The 20,563-nt window shown below is 42.0% G+C and overlaps 1 protein-coding gene and 1 non-coding gene across 3 annotated transcripts in view; both read left to right on the top strand.

Annotated features, from left to right (window-relative positions):
• The window catches only part of PDK1 (pyruvate dehydrogenase kinase 1), a 119,930-nt gene extending 105,078 nt beyond the window's left edge, over positions 1-14,852 (top strand). The window contains exons 13-14 of one of the 2 annotated variants that reach the window (XR_012094225.1): positions 1,653-13,009; positions 13,657-14,852. The gene's annotated coding sequence lies outside the window, so the exon portion shown is untranslated. Of the gene's footprint in view, positions 1-1,652 lie in introns of both variants that reach the window. The other variant, XR_012094224.1, reaches the window with a different exon arrangement.
• Positions 14,853-18,743: 3,891 nt separating this feature from the next.
• LOC119625538 (small nucleolar RNA U13) lies at positions 18,744-18,847 on the top strand. Its single transcript, XR_005241730.1, has one exon. It is a non-coding gene; the product is annotated as a small nucleolar RNA U13 (small nucleolar RNA).
• The last annotated feature ends 1,716 nt before the right edge of the window (positions 18,848-20,563 follow it).

A 20,563-nucleotide genomic window follows, 5' to 3' on the forward strand; every position in this document is an offset into this window, starting at 1 on the left:
AAATGTTAGCAGCAGAACATACCCAAGTCATACAGCATCAAAGCATGTTAGCAGTGGCAAATCCATATGGGTCTTCAGCAGCCTCAATTCTTGCCTCCTCAGAAGAAATAGTTCGACTGAGGGGCATGAGGCAGAAGGACAGACTGAGGCAAGTTTTAGAGTGGGAGTGAAATTTATTAAAAAGCTTTAGCACAGGAATGAAAGGAAGTAAAGTACACTTGGAAGAAGGCCAAGTGGGCAACTGGAGAGATCAAGTATGCTGTTAGACCTTTGACTTGGGATTTTCTATGTTGGCATACTTCCTGGGTCTTGCGTCTCTTCACCCTTGGGGTGTGCTGTCCACATGCGCAGTGGCCTGCCAGCACTTGGGAGGTGAGCATGTGCATTGTGTTTATTGGAGTTGTACGCATGTTCACTTGCATTCTTCCCTTACTAGTTGAATGTCCTTTGGAGGTCATATGCCAGTTAAATTCCACCATTTTGTCTCTTAATAAACATGCTTGAGCCCAACTGCCAACTCCTGAGATCTTATCAGGAAGCTGCTGATCACTAGGCTCAGGTTTTTCTATCTATTGGGAAACTGCCTTTCCCTGGCCCTGGCTGTGACTAATTATTATTTAGAGAGACAGTTAACAACCTCCTGAGCATCACGTGATGGTCGCCTGACATTCCTGGTGTGTGTGTGCCGGGGGAGGACCCTCTCTTGTCCTGCTCATGACTGACTAGCTACCTACTGTAACACAGGTACCAAATGAAGAACGTAAACGTTCATAAAACCCATCAGTTTAACAGCTCAACTTAACATGTTTGTTCAGAGCACTGTCTGACACACTGATAAAAGGCCAAAAATTAAGTTTCCATAGAGATAGTAAAGGTGTCTGACACTGCTTTGCCAGACACCTGTAAAGAAAGATTACTCTCAGTTGGTCCCATGAATTACATGGTTAAATCCAAAACAACCCATCTGAAAAGTGGCAACTTAAAATACTTGTGGAAAACCCATTTCAGTATACTTGTCAGTTTGCCTTGGAGCATGGTAGGGGATTAAGCAAAGTTTGCCACAAGCCTGCTTTAAGTTTGAGCTTCCTTGGATTTAGCCCCATTTACAATTTAAAACATGCAAAATACACTCACTATCCATAAAATTAATGTTCCTTAAGAAAATAAGGCTAGACTAACAGTTTATTGTGAGATGATGAAAGAAGCCTCCAGGTGCAAGTGCGCACACGTGCTAGGCACCTACCTGATCAGCCTTCCATCAGACCTGGGAGGAGCTGTTTCTCTTGGTGGCCACAGGTGGCGCAGTTAGCTCATGACCCATGAGTCTCTCATGGGTTCAGTGAAACTTCAAATCGAACTCGTCCTGCACTCTGCAGTCCACGCGTGTAACTTTGGTGGGTGCCAGGGTGCGTTTCAAAGTCGTCCTGCAAGCTTGACTGGGGCTCGGGGCTGCTCTCTGCGGATTCGAGGTCTGCAGGGTGGGTATCTTGACAAATCACATCCTCCTTCAGCTGGAGGATTCCAGAAATGCAGAGCCACTTCCAGAGTCTGATTTTCTGGTTCACGGCTGTGCTTCTTAAATATACTGGGGGTCTGGATTGAATGGCAGGTGACCGCAGGTGTCTTGAGACCTCTTTAATGTGGTACCACAGGCAATCGTGTCCGCTTCCTCCTCGGGACGCTCCCCTCTGCAGAAGTCGTCGGCACTGTGGATGCAGGTTCCTTTCCATCAGAACTTCCCGGTGAAGATTTTCTCTCTTCCGAAGTCCTGGGTGAGTTTTCTTTTATTTTGCCATTTCTTTGTCAAATTCTGGTTCTCATTATATCTTCCACTGCCCTCGTCCCGTCTGAACAACTAGAACAGAGCTCAGGGCCTTCGGGAGGGGCGAAGCCCTAGGGCTGCGGGCGGCCAGGCCGGGCCTCGCCTTTCTGGGCCCCGGGCTTCCGGCGCCGCGGTGTGCTCCGGCATCCAAGGCGCCACCTTGCGGGGACAGCGGGCACGGACTTCGCGGGCCCGGTGCCATTTTTCCAAGAGCATGTGCTCACTTTGTCACATTTTGGTAATTCTCGCAATATTTCACATTTCCCACCATTATTTTATCTGTGTCACTTTAATCAAAAGCTAGAAATGATTAAGCTTGGTGAGGAGGGCATGTTGGAAGCCAAGTTAGGCCAAAAGCTAGGCCCATTGCACCAAACAGCCAAGTTGTGAATGCAAAAGAAAAGTTCTTGAAGGAAACTAAAAATGCTACTCTAGTGAGTACCAGAATGATAAGAAAGTGAAGCAGGTTTATTGCTGATATGGAGAAGGTTTGAGTGTTCTGGGGAGACTATCAAACCACCCATAACATTCCCTTCAGCCAAAGTCTAATCCAGAGCAAGGCCCTAACTCTCTTCAATTCTATGAAGGCTGAGAGACGTGAGGAAGCTGCAGAAGAAAAGTTTGAAGCTACTAGAGGTGGGTTCATGAGGGTTAAGGAAAGAAGCCATCTCCATAACATAAAAGTGCAAGGTGAAGCAGCAGTGCTGAGGGAGAAGCTGCAACAAGCTATCCAGAAGATCTAGTTAAGATCATTGATGAAGGTGGCTACCCTAAACAACAAATTTTCAATTTAGAAAATATAGCCTTCTGTTGGAAGAAGATGCCATCTAAAACCTTCAGAGTTAGAGAGGAGGAGCCAATGGCTTCAAGGCTCCAAAGAACAAGCTGACTCTCTGGTGAAGAGCTAACACAGCTGGTTACTTTAAGTTGAAGCCAAGGTTCACATATTATTCTGAAAATCCTAGGGCCCTTAAAAATTACACTAAATCTACTCTGCTTGTGCTTTATAAATAGAACAGCAATGCTCGGATGATAGCACATCTGTTTACATCATGGTTAACTGAATATTTTAAGCCCACTATTGAGATCTACTGCTCAGAAAAAAAGTAGTTCTTTCAAAATATTACTGCTGATTGACAGTGCACCTAGTCTCCCAAGAGCTCTAAGGGAGATGTACAAGGAGATTAATGTGATTTTCATGCCTGCTAACAACATCCATTCTGCAGTCCATGGATTCAGGAGTAGCTTTGACTCTCCAGTCTTATTTGAGAAATACATGTTATAAGGCTGTAGCTGCTATAGATAGTGATTCCTCTGATGTATCTGGGCAAAGTAAATAGAAAACCTTCTGGAAGGGATTCACTATTCTAGATGCCGTTAAGAACATTTGTGATTCATGGGAGGAGGTCAAAATGTCAACTTGAACAGGAGTTTGGGTGTTGATTCCAACCTTCATGGATGACTTTGAGGGATTTAAGACTTCAATAAAGGAGATAACTGTAGATGTGATAGAAATAGAAAGGGAACTAGAATTAGAAATGAAGCCTGGAGATGTGACTGAATTGCTACAATCTCATGATAAAACTTGAACAGATGGGAAGTTACTTCTTAAGGATAAGCAAAGAAAGTGGTTTCTTGAGATGGACTTTACTCCTGATGAAGATGCTGTGAACATGGTAGAAATGATAAAAAAAGAAAAAAAAAAAAGAAAAAAAAAAGGATTTAGAATGTTACATAAACTTAGTTGATAAAGCAGCAGCAGGTTTTGAGAGGATTGGCTCCAATTTTGAAAGAAGTTATATTGTAGGCCAAATGCTATCAAATAGCATCTCATCATACAGAGAAATCTTTTGTGAAAGGAAGATTGAATCCATATGGCAAACCTCATTGTTGTCTTGTTTTAAGAATTTGCCATAGCCACCCCATTCTTCAGCAACCACCATCCTGATCAGTCAGCAGCCACCGATATTGAGGAAGACCATCCACCAGCAAAAAGATTACAACTCACTGAAGGCTCAGACAGTTGTCAGCATTATTTAGCAATAAAGTATTTTAAAATTAAGATATGTACATTTTTTAAAGACATAGCGCTATTGCATACTTAATAGACTACAGTATAAATATAACTTATATGCATTGCAAAACAAAAAAATTGTGTGACTTTCTTTATTGCAATATTCATTTTATTGAAGTAGTCTAGAATCAAACCCACATATCCCCAGTGTATGCCTGTACATTGCTTTTGTTGCAGTGTGATAAATGGTGTTGTTTTTGCAGCAAGTAGCATTTTTGCTTCCTCAGGCGGGACCAAAAAGTTCAGAGATTTTTATTAGTTAAGGTAACAATGTGCCATGCTTCTTTCTTTCTTCGTATGCTTCCTTTATTTGCTGAAGCCTATCTTCCAGTAGCTTTCCAGAGTATTTGCAAGATACATTTATTGAGGTTTTGAATGTGTCTATTTTGCCCTTACACTTGATTATTTGATTGGGTTTAGAATTCTGAGAAAAAGTAAATTTTTCCTTAGAATTTGAAGAGAAGTCTCAGGACAACAGCTTTTCAGCAAGTCCAGGCAGCAACTTGCTCTGGATTGCAGCCAGAGGACAGAGGGCTCTAGGAACAGTGCTGTTAAGGGAAAATAACAATTGGAAGTGTTTGAGCATTTGGGAAAATTATTGCCTAGACATTTCACAGCTCTGTTAAAGCATTTTGGGAAACATAAAGGTACACAAATAATTAAACATCTTAAAAAGAGGCAGTTGTTAACTTCAGAGAAAACATAAGATTATACAAGAATGAAAACATCACAGTGAAGTATTTGGCTTAGCAGTGAATAATACCTAGATAGTCAAAATAAGGTAAATATTGATTATGGATTTAACCCAAAACTATATAGTTACATTGGGAGGATGAATTAAAGGGAAATTAGGCCAGGTGCGGTGGTTCACGCCTGTAATCCCAGGACTTTGGGAGGCTAAGGCAGGCAGATCACCTGAGGTCAGGAGTTCGAGACCAGCCTGACCAACATAGTGAAATCCTTGCTCTACTAAAAATACAAAAATTAGCTGGGCGTGGTGGTGGGCGCCTGTAAATCCCAGCTACTCAGGAGGCTGAGTCAGGAGAATCACTTGAACCCGGGAGGCGGAGGTTGCAGTGAGGCAAGATTGCACCACTGCACTCTAGCCTGGGTGACAGAGCGAGACGCCGTCTTAAAGAAAAAGGGAAAGTAGAGGGAGTCAGAGGGCTCAGCCACAGAAGAGAAGTCTATAGGTCCTGTGTTACAGCAGCACGTCAGGATGATCCTTGGAAGTATGGAAGTCATGTAATGAATCACATAGAGATTATTCTGAGAGTGAAGGGACCACTGGCAATCATTATTCTGAGACAACAGGTACAAACTGGAATTGATGGACAAACTAGATGTATGGTCACCCAAATTATAGGCATATTATTTTAAATGTAGAGGTAAATGCCAGATGAGACTGGTAATTCAGTTGGAAGTGGCTGTCTCTAGGGAGTGGGATTGGTGTTAGGAGAGAGAGTAAGATAGGAGACTGTTGTTTTTTTTAACATGAGTCTATTAGTACTATTTGATTTAAAATAATGTTTATGCGTTATATTAAAATAAACTACAGATTAGATTAACATTGCCTAATGCTTTTTAATATAAACCAAAATGTTCCTCTTATGGCAAGAGGCCATACAGAAGGACTCCTGGAATACTTACTTCCTATATTATTTATTTGATTCTTTCCCCAATTTAAGAAAGGTGCCACTGGAGGGAGAATAAGTACTAGGTCCTCTTCATCTCTGAAATAGGGCCTTGGCACAAAGTAGATGCTTATTTGTTATTGTTAATGAATAAAAGCAACATTCAGTAGCATTTTCAAAGGCAGAAAAGCCTTTGAGAAACCAGGTTTATCAGATGATATTTCCAAGTACAGGTGTAATGGCTTACCAGGCTTACCCTGAGTGGAGTTCATTAGAAGGGGGTCCTGCAGGCAAAGTGAAGCAGGGAGACCTTTTTTTGTTTTTACAAAATATAGCTCTAGAGCTTAGAGTGTACAATGTTGACTCTCTCGCAGAGATTTCTTTTTTTTTTCTTTCTTTCTTTTTTTTTTTTTTTTTTTTTGAGATGGAGTTTCGCTTTTGTTGCCCAGGCTGGAGTGCAATGCAGGGATCTCGGCTCACTGCAACCTTCACCTCCCGGAATTCAGGCAATTCTCCTGCCTCAGCCTTCCTGAGTAGCTGGGATTACAGGCATGCGCCACCATGCCCGGCTAATTTTGTATTTTTAATAGAGACAGGGTTTCTCCATCTTGGTCAGGCTGGTCTCGAACTTTAGACCTCAGATGATCCGCCCGCCTCGGCCTCCCAAAGTGCTGGGATTACAGGCATGAGCCACCACGCCCGACCTGAGATTTCTTTAAGACAGTGGTACCTGAAGCAATAATAACTGAACATTCAGAAATCATAGTCTATAATGTGTGCCTTTATGGATAATGGTATGTTTTTTACTGCTGACTTGATGCTCATTAGTTTGTAACTTCCCTAAATTTTTATTCTCAAAGAAAATTTTAAGCCAACCATGATGACTCATGCCTATAAATCCAATGACTTGGGAACCTGAGAAGGGAGGATTGCTTGAAGCCACGAGTTCAAGACTAGCCTGGGCATCATAGACACTGTCTCTAAAATTTTTTTGAAAGATTAGTCAAGTGTGGTGACATGCACTTGTAGTCCAGCTGCTTGGGAAACTGTGGCAGGAGGAGCACTTGAGCCCAGGGGTTTGAGGCTACAGTGAGCTATGATGCCACTATTGTACTTCAGCCTGGGCAACAGGGCAAGACTCTGTTTCTTAACAAAAAAATTTTTGTTGTTATTTGAGCAACAAGATGAAGTCATGAAGTCTTGAAGAAAGAAAGAACTGGAAGCATTTTCTTTTGGAAAACATTTTTATAACCTAATGTCCTATCGTTTCGAGGAGGGCTTGGATCAATGATGACCACTACAGGGTGAACAACTTGTTCAGAGTATTTGCAGTGAAATAGGACCAATAGACTGTGAAATTGCAGCTTATTGTATATTAACATGTGTCCTCTAAATTGAAGTTATAATGGAAAAAAATGGGGAGAGAAAGGAAAAAAAAAGAATGGAAGCAAAACAGAAACGAGAAAGAAAAGAAGGCAATAACTCAGCAGATCTAGCTATTGGAAACCAGGTCGAACATAGGTTAAATCTCTAACCTTAGGGTTTTGGGGTTTTCTTAGCCTCTTCATTTAGAGCACACCTAAACTTAGGATTTTTTATTTTTTATTTAAGTAGAATTATCTGCCAAAGCAGACACAAGAAATACCAAAACCAGTCTTCTTAATTTGAAACCATTTTCCCTTCAATGCTTAAGAGAAAACTTAAATCAAGTTCATTTTTCTCAGTTGAGTTATTTTGTAAAACTTTTCTTGACTCCCAAGTTCAACCCCTAATATACCAAATTCCAGCCAGGTGCTTCTTCCATGCACCCTCTGTCACAGTCTTTATCACAATTGCATATTAGTAATTGTTTACTTGCCAGAATTTTTCCTGAATAGCAAGCTCTGGGAAGGAGCCATTCTATTTTGTTCATCATTGAATGCCCTAGGCTCGGTATTTGGGCATAGTGATGCTCAATCAATATTTACTGAATAAATGAATTGTACTTTTCTTTCTTTTTATTTTATTTTATTTTACTTTTTAAATAGAGACAAGGTCTCACTCTGCTGCCTAGGCTGGAGTGCAGTAGCATGATCATAGCTCACTGCAGCCTTGACCCTCCTGGGCTCAAGTGATCTTCCCACTGCAGCCTTTGGAATAGCTGCGAGTACAGGCATGCACCACCATGCCCACTAATTTGGTTTTTTTTTTTTTTTTTTTTTTTTTTTTGGTAGAGACAGGGTTTAGCTATGTTGACCAGACTGGTCTTGAACTCCAGGCCTCAAGCACTTCTCTCCCTCAGCCTCCCAAAGCGCTGGGATTACAGATGTGTGCAACCATGCTTGGCCCTGTTCTTTTTTACTTTATATCTACAGGAATCTGTCTGGAAACAATGTGCACTCATTGAAAACTTGACTCCAGCGGTAAATTCTGAATTTGGCAACTGGTCAAAGCTCTCTAGCCCAAAGGGAATAAGACAATGGATATTGTGACAGTTTACAGGCAACAGAGAGCTTAAGGCAGGTCTCAAGAGCAGCTACAGAGGGCCTGGGGCCAATTAGACAAAGGAAAAACCTGGGATTCCCATCAGGCTTTGACACTTCTCTCTCTTTTTAGTGACTGTTAGCTCATTCCCTAGCCTGTGAAGCAACACAGGGCAAGTATAAATTATGGCAAGAAACCATACTCCATCTTTCACCTGGCAACAGGCTTAGTACATCTGGCTTATTTCTGAGCTGTTGTGTGCTGCCTGCATATTGTGATCTCTCTTGTTTTGGACTGTAATAACTCTGAGAGCTTTTCTTTCTCTTTGGGAACAGTATGGTAGCAGTCATGTAAACTAGGCACTGTATTTAATTTATTGGGAATGAAAGTTGTGCCCACAGAGGAAAGGAGTGAAAAGAAGTTAAGTGATGCTCTGGACCAGGGACAAAGTCCTTATTATTCCATAATGCCACCCAGTCCCAGTGAAGCTGATAATTCTCACCACTAATAGTGGACATGCACATTATGGAGCTTTATTTTATTATTTATTTTGAATTTTGTTTTTGCAGTGGGGATAGACTTGTACCAGTTAATTAGTGTTCTCTTTTCTAATTCCCTTGTGAGACTTGGCATGCATCTGAGAGGCAGTCGTTCCTAACCATGGGATAGAAAATGAGTTATCAGCACCTACATGCATTGAGTACCCCTCTCAGCTTCTGTCATTCATTCATTCATTCAACAAATATTCATTGAACACCTATTATGGGGCCAGGCATTATTCTAAGTGCTAGGGAAACAACAGTATGCAAAGTAGACATGATGTTCTGGTTGCGGAAGATAGACAAAACACATAATAAATAAGTAAATTATACATGTTCAGAGGTGATTGGTGGTATACAAAAGGAAAATCAGGGTAATGGGCATGAAGAGTGTCAGTGGGCAAGGTGGGGAATTGCAGTTTTACTTATTAGTTATTATTTTTTGATGGTGTCTTGGTCTGTTGCCCAGGCTGGAGTGGAGTGGTATGATCTCTGCTCACTGCAACCTCTACCTCCCAGGTTCAAGCGATTCTCATGCCTCAAACTCCTGATAGCTGGGACTATAGGCGCTCGCCATCACACCAGGCTAATTTTTGTATTTTTAGTAGAGATAGGATTTCACCATGTTGGTCAGGCTGCTCTTGAACCCCTGACCTCCAGTGATCTGTCTGCTTCGGCCTTCCAAAGTGCTGGGGATTAAAGGCGTGAGCCACTACGCCCAGCCAGGAATTACAATTTTAAACGATCAAGTCGGTGTAGGCCTTATTGAAAGCTGACATTTGAGCAAAGGCTTGAAAATGATAAGGAAGTCAATTCTGCCAGTATCTGGAAGAAGAGATTCCAGCTAGATAGAGACCCTGAGGTGGAACCATGGACAGCATGTCTGAGGAACAACAAGGAGGCTGTGTGGCTTAAAGTAGAGAGAGCAGGGGGAGAATAGGAGAGGACATCAGCAAAGTGATGAAGGCTCAGATGGTACTGGGGCATGGAAGCCCTTCTCAGGGCTTTTTCTGAAAGTGAAAGGGAGAGCCCTGGAAGTCTGTGGGCAGAGGAGTGACCTGATCTGATGTGTGTTTCAAAGTCTGGCCACTGCAGTGAGAATGATCCCTAGGGAGTATGGCAGAGATGTCCAGCAGACCGCCAAAATCCACCCTCCTTCCTCCACAGTGGGGAGTTGTCAGTGGAAGCAGCTGGCCAACCAGGAACCACATTTCCTATCCTCTGCATGCAGATATGGTCATGTGACTAGAAGACAGTAGAATGGCCATTGGCTGAGAAAGGAATGAGTACGTGGTGGAGATCTGCTTTGCAGACCTGAACCCAGCCCACACTGTTACATAAGAAAGGAATAAACGTCTTGTTCCTGAAACTACTGAGATTTGGAGGTACTTTTGTTGTAGAAATCTAGCCTACCCTAACTAAGACAAAGGCCAAGAGTGAAATTTAGAAGATCAATGAGGAGGCTGTTGCAATAGCCTAGGTAAGAAATGGTGGTGGCCTAGAAAAAGGCATTAGCAGTGGAGTTAGCACAAAATAAAGAGGTTGGACTATGAATATAGTTTGAAGGTAGAGCCCACACACTTTCATGACAAAAAAAGGAGAGCTGTTTGATTTCATGGTTTTTGTGCTGATACCTTATAAGGTTGAGGAAGTCAGGTGATGGAACAGGCTTGAAAGGGTCTACTTGGAGTAAGGTTTGGATTGTGTGCTTTTAAAAAATCTTATAAAGAGGCTGGGCACGGTGGCTCACACCTGTAATCCCAGCACTTTGGGAGGCCAAGGCAGGCAGATCACAAAGTCAGGAGATCGAGACCATCCCGGCTATCGGGAGATCGAGACCATCCTGGCTACTAAATATACAAAAAAATTAGCCGGGCACGGTGGCAGGCGCCTGTAGTCCCAGCTACTCAGGAGGCTGAGGCAGGAGAATGGCATCAACCCAGGAGGCAGAGCTTGCAGTGAACTGAGATCACACCACTGCACTCCAGCCTGGGCGACAGAGCAAAACTCCATCTCAAAAAAACAAAACAAAACAAAAAACTTATAAAGAAACGAGTTTTAATTGGCTAACAGTTCTACAGGCTGTACAGGAAGCATGGCACTGGCATCTGCTTAGCTTCTGGGGAGGCCTCAGGAAGCTTCTAGTCATGGCAGAAGGTGAAGGGGGAGCGGGTGTCTCACATGGGCAGAACAGGAGCAAGAGTGGGATGTGTTAAATTTGAGATGTTAATTCATCTCCAAGTGAAGACGTTGAATAGATACATGGATATATACATTTGAAGTTTAGGAAGATGTCTTCCCAGGGATGTTAATTTGGAGTCAGTAATGCATGAATTATATTTAAAATCATGGAATTAGATTGGGACTACTGTGGGGATGAGTAAAGTTACAAAATAGGTCAAAATATTGAGGCCTAGATGACTTCATCTGTAAGAGGTTGGGGGCCAGGCACGGTGGCTCACGCCTGTAATCCCAGCACTTTGGGGAGGCCAAGGTGGGCGGATCACAAGGTCAGGAGATTGAGACCATCCTGGCTAACACAGTGAAACCCCGTCTCTACTAAAAATACAAAAAATTAGCTGGACCTGGTGGCGGGCGCCTGTCGTCCCAGTTACTCAGGAGGCTGAGGCAGGAGAATTGTGTGAACCCGGGAGGTGGAGCTTGCAGTGAGCTGAGACCACACCACTGTACTCCAGCCTGGGCGACAGAGTGAGATTCCGTCTCAAAAAAAAAAAAGAGGTTGGGAAAATAGGGAGAAACCAGCAAAAGTGACTGAATGGGAGCAACCAGTCAGAAAGAATGAAAACCAAGAGAGTGGTGTTCTGGGAAATACTGACCTGTTATACTTAGATGTTCAGACCTCCATGCTGCATACCAGGGCCTACAGCCCAGAGGAAGACTGGAATGGTTCTTTGCCTTTTAGAAGCAGGAGAAATACATATAAACTAGAGACATTATGATGAGAGCAACCCTGGAGGCATAGCAGAGGCCCAGGAAAGAGATTTTATAGCTGAGAACCCTGGCAGCAGCAGTGGTAAGTTGGGAAATATTTGGATTCCATTTTTTGATAGGGAGGAGAGAGATATATTTTTTGAGCAATGGTGATAATCATTTCTATTTTAGAGAAGGAACTGGGCTGGGTGCAGTGGCTTATGCCTGAAATCCCAGCACTTTGGGAGGCTCAGGCAGGCAGACTGCTTGAGCTCAAGAGTTTGAGACCAGCCTGAGCAACATGGTGAAACCCCGTCTCTACAAAAAAATTAGCCAGGTGTGGTGGTGCATGCCTATGGTCCCAACTACTTGGGGGACTGAGTTGGAAGGATTGCTTGAGCCTGGGAGGTGGAGATTGCAGTGAGCTGAGATTGTGCCACTGCACTCCAGCCTGGGTGACAGAGTAAGACCCCATCTCAAAATAAAATAAAATTAAGAATAGAGAAGTAACTGGTGACAGGAAGTGGGCTAGATTTTGGGGAGAACATAAAAACTTTGTAGGTATTTACAAGACCAGTAAACCAAGCTGGAGATGAGTCAGTCCTCTTAAGTGGCCTTGGGATCAGTGCCTCAGTGACTTTAATCAAGCTGGGATCAAGGGGCTGACTCTGAGTACAAACTTTCCCTCCAAACCTGGTCCTTTACTTGTGTCTTCAATCTCAGCAAGGACATCATTATCTACTCAGTTGCTCATGCCAGAATCTACTAGTTGTTTTTAACACCTTCCTCCCCTTCACCCCATGTTCAGTCATTCACCAATTGCTGATGATTTTGGCCTCCTAAATATCTCTCAAATTTGTCTACTCCCCTCCACAGCTGATATGGTTTGGCTCTGTTTCCCTACCCAAATCTCATCTTGAATTGTAATCCCCTCATGTCGAGGGAGGGACCTGTAATCCCACATGTCAAGGGAGGGAGGTGATGGGGCAGTTTCCCTCATGCTGTTCTTGTGATAGTGAATGAGTTCTCATGAGATCTGATGGTTTTATAAGTGTTTGGAAGTTCCTCCCTCACTTCTCTCTTTCCTGCCACATTGTAAAGAAGGTGCTTGCTTCCCCTTTGCTTTCCGCCATGATTGTAAGTTTTCCAAGGCCTCCCCTGCCATGTGGAACTGTGAGTCATTTAAACCCCTTTCCTGCATAAATTACCCAATCTCAGATATTTCTTTATAGCAGTGTGAAAACGGACAAATACAACTGCCCTACTCACCTAAGCCACTCCAATAGGTTCCTGACTGGCCTCTTCAAAATGGTCCCTGAAGGTCTCCTCTATTCATAGACCACAGTGGAGGCAGGGGGAGCTTTTAAAATAGAAACCTCATCACCTCATTTCCATATTTTCCCTTTCTCTTGGATTAAAATCCTGAGGCTGACCTTCAAGGCTCTGCACGTTCTGATTTCTACATACTTCACCAGCTGTGCACAAAGAAACATCATTTGCTGACTGAATGAATAAACCAGTAGACTAATACACAGCCTCACTTTGGGTAAGTCACATAAATATTCTAAGCCTCATTTTCCTCATTTGTAAAATGAAAATTATTATTTTCCTCACTGGGATTTGCTAAGTTAAACAATAAGCTACCACATTAATAAAATATGAGTGTTTAGCATTGCATACTATAATTGATCATTGCAAATATGCCAAATCAGCACTTAGCACATAACCTGATAAATGCACCCAATACATGTTGTATTATTCATGATAAATCAGCACTTTGGGGTTCTAATGATCTTAGGTGACTTTTTGTTTGTATCAAATTACCTCCAAACTTCCATACCACCTCATTCGATGCTGAACAGACAGCTGCACATGGTTATTTTCAGCATTGTATTGCTGTTCAACAAATCTTCGTTGTCTCCAATGCTTATGAAATCCAGTTTAAATTCCTGTTTTGCATTGACATTCCCAATTTTGTTCAACATACATCCTATGATCCTGAGAAATCAATCTCAAGCAAAATTTACAGGGTTTCTACAAAATTCCAGGAGCTGTTTAACTGCTGGATATTTAAATTTAACCATTGAAGCCTTGTATGATGTAGTTTCACTACTGAAGTGCTATTTCATTTAAAGAAACAGAGTCTAAGTAGGCCAAAATATCATAAAACAGGAATTTCACTCTTTACTAAAGTCTCTCGAAGGATATCAACAGGAATCGTGGCCCTAGAAACACAGCCCAGCACCTGTGGCAGCCATGGAGATGCACTGCTAAGATGTCCCTTTGAGGGGAGAAGTCAGCTGGACTTCTGGGTCGAGTGGGGACTTGGAGAACTTTTCTAACAAGAGGTTTGTAAAAGGCACCAATCGGCGCTCTGTAACTAGCTAGAGTTTTGTAAAATGCACCAATCAGTGCTCTGTAGCTAGCTAGAGGTTTGTAAAATGGACCAATCAACACACTGTAAAATGGGCCAATCAGCACTCTGTAAAATGGACCAATTAGCAGGACATGGGCGGGGACAAATAAGGGAATAAAAGCTGGCTACCCTAGCCTGCAGCAGCAACCTCCTCAGGTCCCCTTCCATGCTGTGGAAGTTTGTTCTTTTGCTCTTCACAATAAATCTTGCTGCTGCTCACTCTAGGTCCGTGCCACCTTTAAGAGCTGTAACGCTCACTGCGAAGGTCCGTGGCTTCATTCTTGAAGTCAGCAAAACCAGGAACCCACTGGAAGGAACCAACTCCAGACACATCTTGATCTAAATCTAATCTATCCATCTATGTATGTATGTATGTATGTATGTATGTATGTATGTATGTATCTATCTATCTTGATCCAAATAAGATTGCTATTGTAAAACAACTAAAATGAACTTAATAACCACATACCATCTGTCTTCGATATCATCTTTAAAAATCACACAACTTTTTAGGAAGAGAATAATATATGCACTACTGTTTTATGTAACAATTTTTAGGACTATAAGCATTTTTTGTATGGTTGAACTCATTCATAAGAAGTATTTAAGCTTGTTTTGAAATAATAATACCCATGTAAACTAACAATATATTATACAGTAATATAATATATAGCAGTTGTAAAGAGAAAAATACAAATTAATGAACTCTATTTCCTGCCTCCTTCCCGAATATATTTTACTTGCTTTTAATTGGAATCAGCCCAATTACTAATGAGGTTGAACATCTTTTTATATGTTTATTGTCTATATTGTTTCTTCTCTATAAAATACTAATTCCTGTCTTTCCCTATTTTCCTATGAGGTTATCATTTCTTATTGACTTAAGAAGTGTGTGTGTGTGTGTGTGTGTGTGTGTGTGTTTTAAAACATATTCTGGGTTATACTGCTTTGTTGTTAAATAAATCACAAATACTTCTCTGATATGTGTCCTGTCTTTTTACATTTTTAGGGCATCCTCCAAGTTTTCCTGGGGATATTAGAAGAGGGAAGTTAGAAGGATGAACTATAGCTCCTGTTTCTGTAGTTGGTCTCAGGGTCACACTTCATACTCATCCTCTTTTTCCCCATTATCCATTCTAAATCCCCACCCCTCAACTTCAGCTATCACCTCATCAAGGCATGGTGGATTACATGGTGGTGTTTCCCAAACCTTCATTCCAAGGGGTCTCAGCGCTTGGTTTATCATATCTTTCTCAGGCTGGGGTTGCTATAAATGTCCACAGTTACAACTGGGCAAGGGAATAGCAGGAGGTGTCCAAGTGGATTATTTGGGTTCACACATATTCCTCTCTGCCTGCATTGTGTAAAATCAGCCTGACCTTCTCTTGCTAATGGGAGTCAATTGACCCTGACTAGATGGGGACTCCTTTTCTTGCCTGCTGCCCACTGAACACAAATACTTCCAAGTGAGCTGGCAGCAGCCATAGCTTGCATTTCAGTGGGAGTCTTACCAAGTCCCCCTGCACAGGGATCCCTTTTGGGAGCAAGGACTTCCAACCCTGCAAAGCCCAGAATTGTGGGCACAGGAAGCACATAATCCCACAGTGGGTCAATTAAGATTGATGGTAATTGGGACTACTTTTGCTTTCACCCTTGGTTCCCAGACACATGTATTTTTCCTTGAGAGGACACACTGGCATAGAGTTGTCTATTTAAAACATGTAGGATGGGATAGCATCTATCCCTGCAGAGTATGACCTCTGAGCATTCCAGCTGATCATTCGGTAGGCTGTTGCAATCTTTCATGAAGCAGCTCCTTCTGGATTGTGCCAGAAGTATGTGATATGTATGGATGGATGTGTGTGATCCCACTCCCATACCTCCTGCACTGTGTAGTAAGAGCCCTGGTCAGATGCTCTTTGTGTGGGATCCCAGAGCACCAACGTTGAAATCCTTAGCAATTAGGTTAACTACCTTGTGCCAAGGATTATTGTGCCTGATGTTTCCCTCATGACTGGGTCCTCCTTGCCAGCTGGGTGGTGTATGAAGCAGTCCCAAGCACCATCTCACCGACTGTTGTCTTGGACCACTCTTGGTACCACTTGTGTTAGTTTGCATCCTCTAAGGAGCAGACACCAAGGTAGGATTTGATATGCAACCGGCATTCAAAATGCCTATGAAGGATAAAGGAGGAGAGAGCAGTAAGATGCAGAAGAGCCTTCAGACCATTTGCAGGTCTAATATCTGGGAAAGGAGAGAAGGAAGGAAGATAGGGAGAGCCTTAGCCTCAGTGCACTCCTCTAGCACCCCTACTTAGGCCATTCACTGGCTGAGTGCAACCCAGAGTAAGCTTGGCCTCAGTGTGAACACTGTGTTGAATCCCACATGGCAGCCAGAGGCTGTCAGTCAACTCTGTTCCCCACAGCAGCTTCTGCTGAAGGTGTGTCCAGAGTTGGTTCCTTCCAGTAGGTTCGTGGTCTCGCTGACTTCAAGAATGAAGCCACAGACCTTCACAGGGAGTGTTACAGCTCTTAAAGGTGGCATAGACCCAAAGAGTGAGCAGCAGCAAGACTTATTATGAAGAGTGAAAGAACAAAGCTTCCACAGCATTGAAAGGGACCCGAATGTGTTGCCACTGCTGGCTAGGGTGGCTGGTTTTTATTCCCTTGTTTGTCCCCGCCCATGTCTTGCTGATTGGTCCATTTTACAGAGTGCTGATTGGTCCATTTTACAGAGCACTGATTGGTCCATTTTACAGTGTGCTGATTGGTCCATTTTACAAACCTCTAGCTAGTTACAGAGCACTGATTGGTGCATTTTTACAGAGCACTGATTGGAGCATTTTACAAACCTCTTGTAAGAAAAATTCTCCAAGTCCCCTCTTCAAGGAGAACTAAAACCACTGCTCAAGGAAATAAAAGAGAACACAAACAAATGGAAGAATATTCCATGCTCACAAATAGGAAGAATCAATATCATGAAAATGGCCATACTGACCAAAGTAATTTATAGATTCAATGCCATCCCCATCAAGCTACCAATGACGTTCTTCACAGAATTGGGAAAAACTACTTTAAAGTTCATATGGAACCAAAAAAGAGCCAGCATTGCCAAGACAATCCTAAGCAAAAAGAACAAAGCTGGAGGCATCATACTACCTGATTTCAAACTATACTACAAGGCTACAGTAACGAAAACAGCATGGTACTGGTACCAAAACAGATATATAGACCAATGGAACAGAACAGAGGCCTCAGAAAAAACACCACAATCTACAACTGTCTTATCTTTGACAAACCTGACAAAAACAAGAAATGGGGAAAGGATTCCCTATTTAATAAATGATGCTGGGAAAACTGGCTAGCCATATGTAGAAAGCTGAAACTGGATCCCTTCCTTACAGCTTATACAAAAATTAATTCAAGATGGATTAAAGACTTAAATGTTAGACCTAAAACCATAAAAACCCTAGAAGAAAACCTAGACAAAACCATTCAGGACACAGGCATGGGCAAGGACTTTATGACTAAAACACCAAAAGCAATGACAACAAAAGCCAAAATAGACAAATGGGATCTAATTAAACTAAAGAGCTTCTGCATGGCAAAAGAAACTACCATCAGAGTGAACAGGCAACCTACAGAATGAGAGAAAATTTTTGCAATCTACCCATCTGACAAAGGGCTAATATCCAGAATCTATAAAGAACTCCAACAAATTTACAAGAAAAAAAAACCCCATCAAAAAGTGGACAAAGGGTAAGAACAGACACTTCTTAAAAGAAGACATCTTTGCGTCAACAGACACATGGAAAAATGCTCATCATCACTGGTCATCAGAGAAATGCAAATCAAAACCACAATGAGATATCATCTTACACCAGTTAGAATGGCAATCATCAAAAAGTCAGGAAATAACAGATGCAGGAGAGGATGTGGAGAAATAGGAATGCTTTTACACTCTTGGTGGGGGTGTAAATTAGTTCAACCATTGTGGTAGACAGTGTGGCAATTCCTCAAGGATCTAGAACTAGAATTACCATTTGACCCAGCAATCCCATTACTTGGTATATACCCAAAGGATTATAAATCACGCTACTATAAAGACACATGCACACATATATTTACTGTGGCACTATTCACAATAGCAAAGACTTGGAACCAACCCAAATGTCCATCAATGATAGACTGGATTAAGAAAATGTGGCACATATACACCATGGAATATTATGCAGCCATAAAAAAGGATGAGTTCATGTCCTTTGCAGAGACATGGATTAAGCTGGAAACCATCATTCTCAGCAAATTATCACAAGGACAGGAAACCAAACACCGCATGTTCTCACTCATAGGTGGGAACTGAACAATGAGATCACTTGGACACAGGGCAGGGAACGTCACACACCAGGGCCTGTTGTGGGGAAGGGGGCTGGGGGAGGGATAGCATTAGGGGAAATACCTAATGTAAATGATAAGTCAATGGGTGCAGCAAACCAACATGGCACATGTATACCTATGCATCAAACCTGCACGTTGTGCACATGTACCCTAGAACTTCAAATATAATAATAAAAATAAATACATAAATAAGTCGCCACTCAACCCAGGAAGTCCAGCTGGCTTCACCTCTCAAAAGGACACTGGTGAAGTTACCCTTGGTTTTCCTGTTTGTTTTTAAAAGCAGACTATTTTTTAGAGCATTTTTAGGCTCTCAGAAATATTGAGCAAGAGGTAAAGAGACTTCCAATATGCATTCCTGCCCACATATAGGCATAGCCTTCCCAATTGTCAACATCCCATAGCACAGGGGTACATTTATTACAATTGATGAATCTACATTGACACATCAATATCATCCTGAAGCCATCCTTTTGTAGTTAATAAGCATGATGATTCAGTGTTCACGAGCATGTGTGGGATGTGCCGCCCCCAAACCTTGTTAGGACATTGGCACATTACCCGTCTGACATGAAGAAATATACATAGCACTCAAAATCCATAATTTACATTAGAGTTCTCTTTGGTTTTGTACATTCTAAGGGCTTGGACAAATGTGTAATGACATGTATTCACCATTACAGAATCATTACAGAGTAGATTCACTGCCCTAAAAATCCTCTGCTCTGCCTATTCATCCCTCCTTCTCTCCTAACCCCTGGCAACCACTGATCTTTTTGCTATCTTCATAGTTTTGCCTTTCCCAGAATGTGATATGGTTGGAATCATACAATATTTAGTTTTTTCAGACTGGTTTCTTTCACTTAGTAAGAGGCATTTGAAGTTCCTCCATGTCCTCTCATGGCTTGATGGCTCATTTTTCTTTAGCACTGAATAATATTCCATTGTCCGGATGTACCACAGTTTATGTATTCATTCATCTACTGAAGGACATCTTGGTTATTTCTAAGTTTTGGCAATTATGAACAAAGCTGCTATAAACATCCATGTGTGGTTTTTGTGTGGACATAAGTTTTCAGCTCCTTTGGGTAAATACCAAAGAGTTGGATAGTATAGTAAGAGTATGTTTAGCCTTATAAGAACCTTGGCATATTTTTTAAACAGACAGCTGGATTTCTCCCCTTTGGCCAAGAATCCTACATTGGAGCACTTGAAAAGGCATCAGTGACACTTTATCATCAGCCTGCCCATGCTTGATGGCAACCAATATAGGCATTCAGAATTATGTAACCTTTAGTGCAGTGGAGAGGGATGCATCCAAGGATAAGTACACAGATTTCCTGGCACTGGAAATATTCTATGTCTTAACCTGCATGAAGGGAACATGAAAATTGGTTTTATTATTCTTTATACCATGTATAAATTATGTATTTTGGTATCGATGAGGAAATATATCAGAAAAATAAAAATTTTTAAAGGCTCAAATACAAGGTACTGGTGGCTCTGGGATTATACAATAGTAGTTTACAACCTTTGTATGTTTTACCCGTATTTTCAAAGTTTAGAACTTTTTGCTGTTCACTTAAACAAGACACTAAATATGTCTGCAAGAATCACACTCTTTAAGTGTAATAGGCTGTTACTGAACCAAACTGGCTCAATTTGCCCGTGTGCCATGGAAGGCCAAACACTGAAGCACCAGGCTTTTGTAGAGAGAAGAGTTTATTACAAGCTGCTGAGCAAGGAGACAGGAATCTACCTCAAATCTGTCTCCCCAAGTTGGGGACTAGGGAAGGTCTTATAGGGAGAGGGTAATGAGGCATGTAGTGATTGGATCTTGCAATGAGGTGATGCTGGGAGCTGTGATCTGACTGGATCTTGACATGATGTGATGCCAGGGTGCTATCTGATTGGATCCTGCCATGTGGTATCTGCATTTAATTTGGTCTGGGTGTGATCTGATTGGATCATGCCACATGGTATCTGCATTTAATTTGGTCCCCATATTCCTTGGTCCGAGCACTTAGTTTCCACCTGTGGTTGCACACTTGGTTCACCTGGGGATAATCAGGTTATGTAACTTGCACCCATGGCAACTGAAAACCAACTCACCATTTTATTACACAAAGTTCAACCAGATTGGGTTGGTTCTGCCGTTACAGCTTCACAGAATCTGCAAAAGCATCCACAGTAATCACTCTGTTTTCCAAGTCACCCTTTAGCACCCACTGGGTGGTGTTTGACAGAGGTGTCTACCTGACCAGATTTATGCTTCAGTCAAATCTGG

This window comes from Chlorocebus sabaeus, chromosome 10 (genome assembly GCF_047675955.1).
Source record: "Chlorocebus sabaeus isolate Y175 chromosome 10, mChlSab1.0.hap1, whole genome shotgun sequence".
Taxonomy (NCBI): domain Eukaryota; kingdom Metazoa; phylum Chordata; class Mammalia; order Primates; family Cercopithecidae; genus Chlorocebus; species Chlorocebus sabaeus.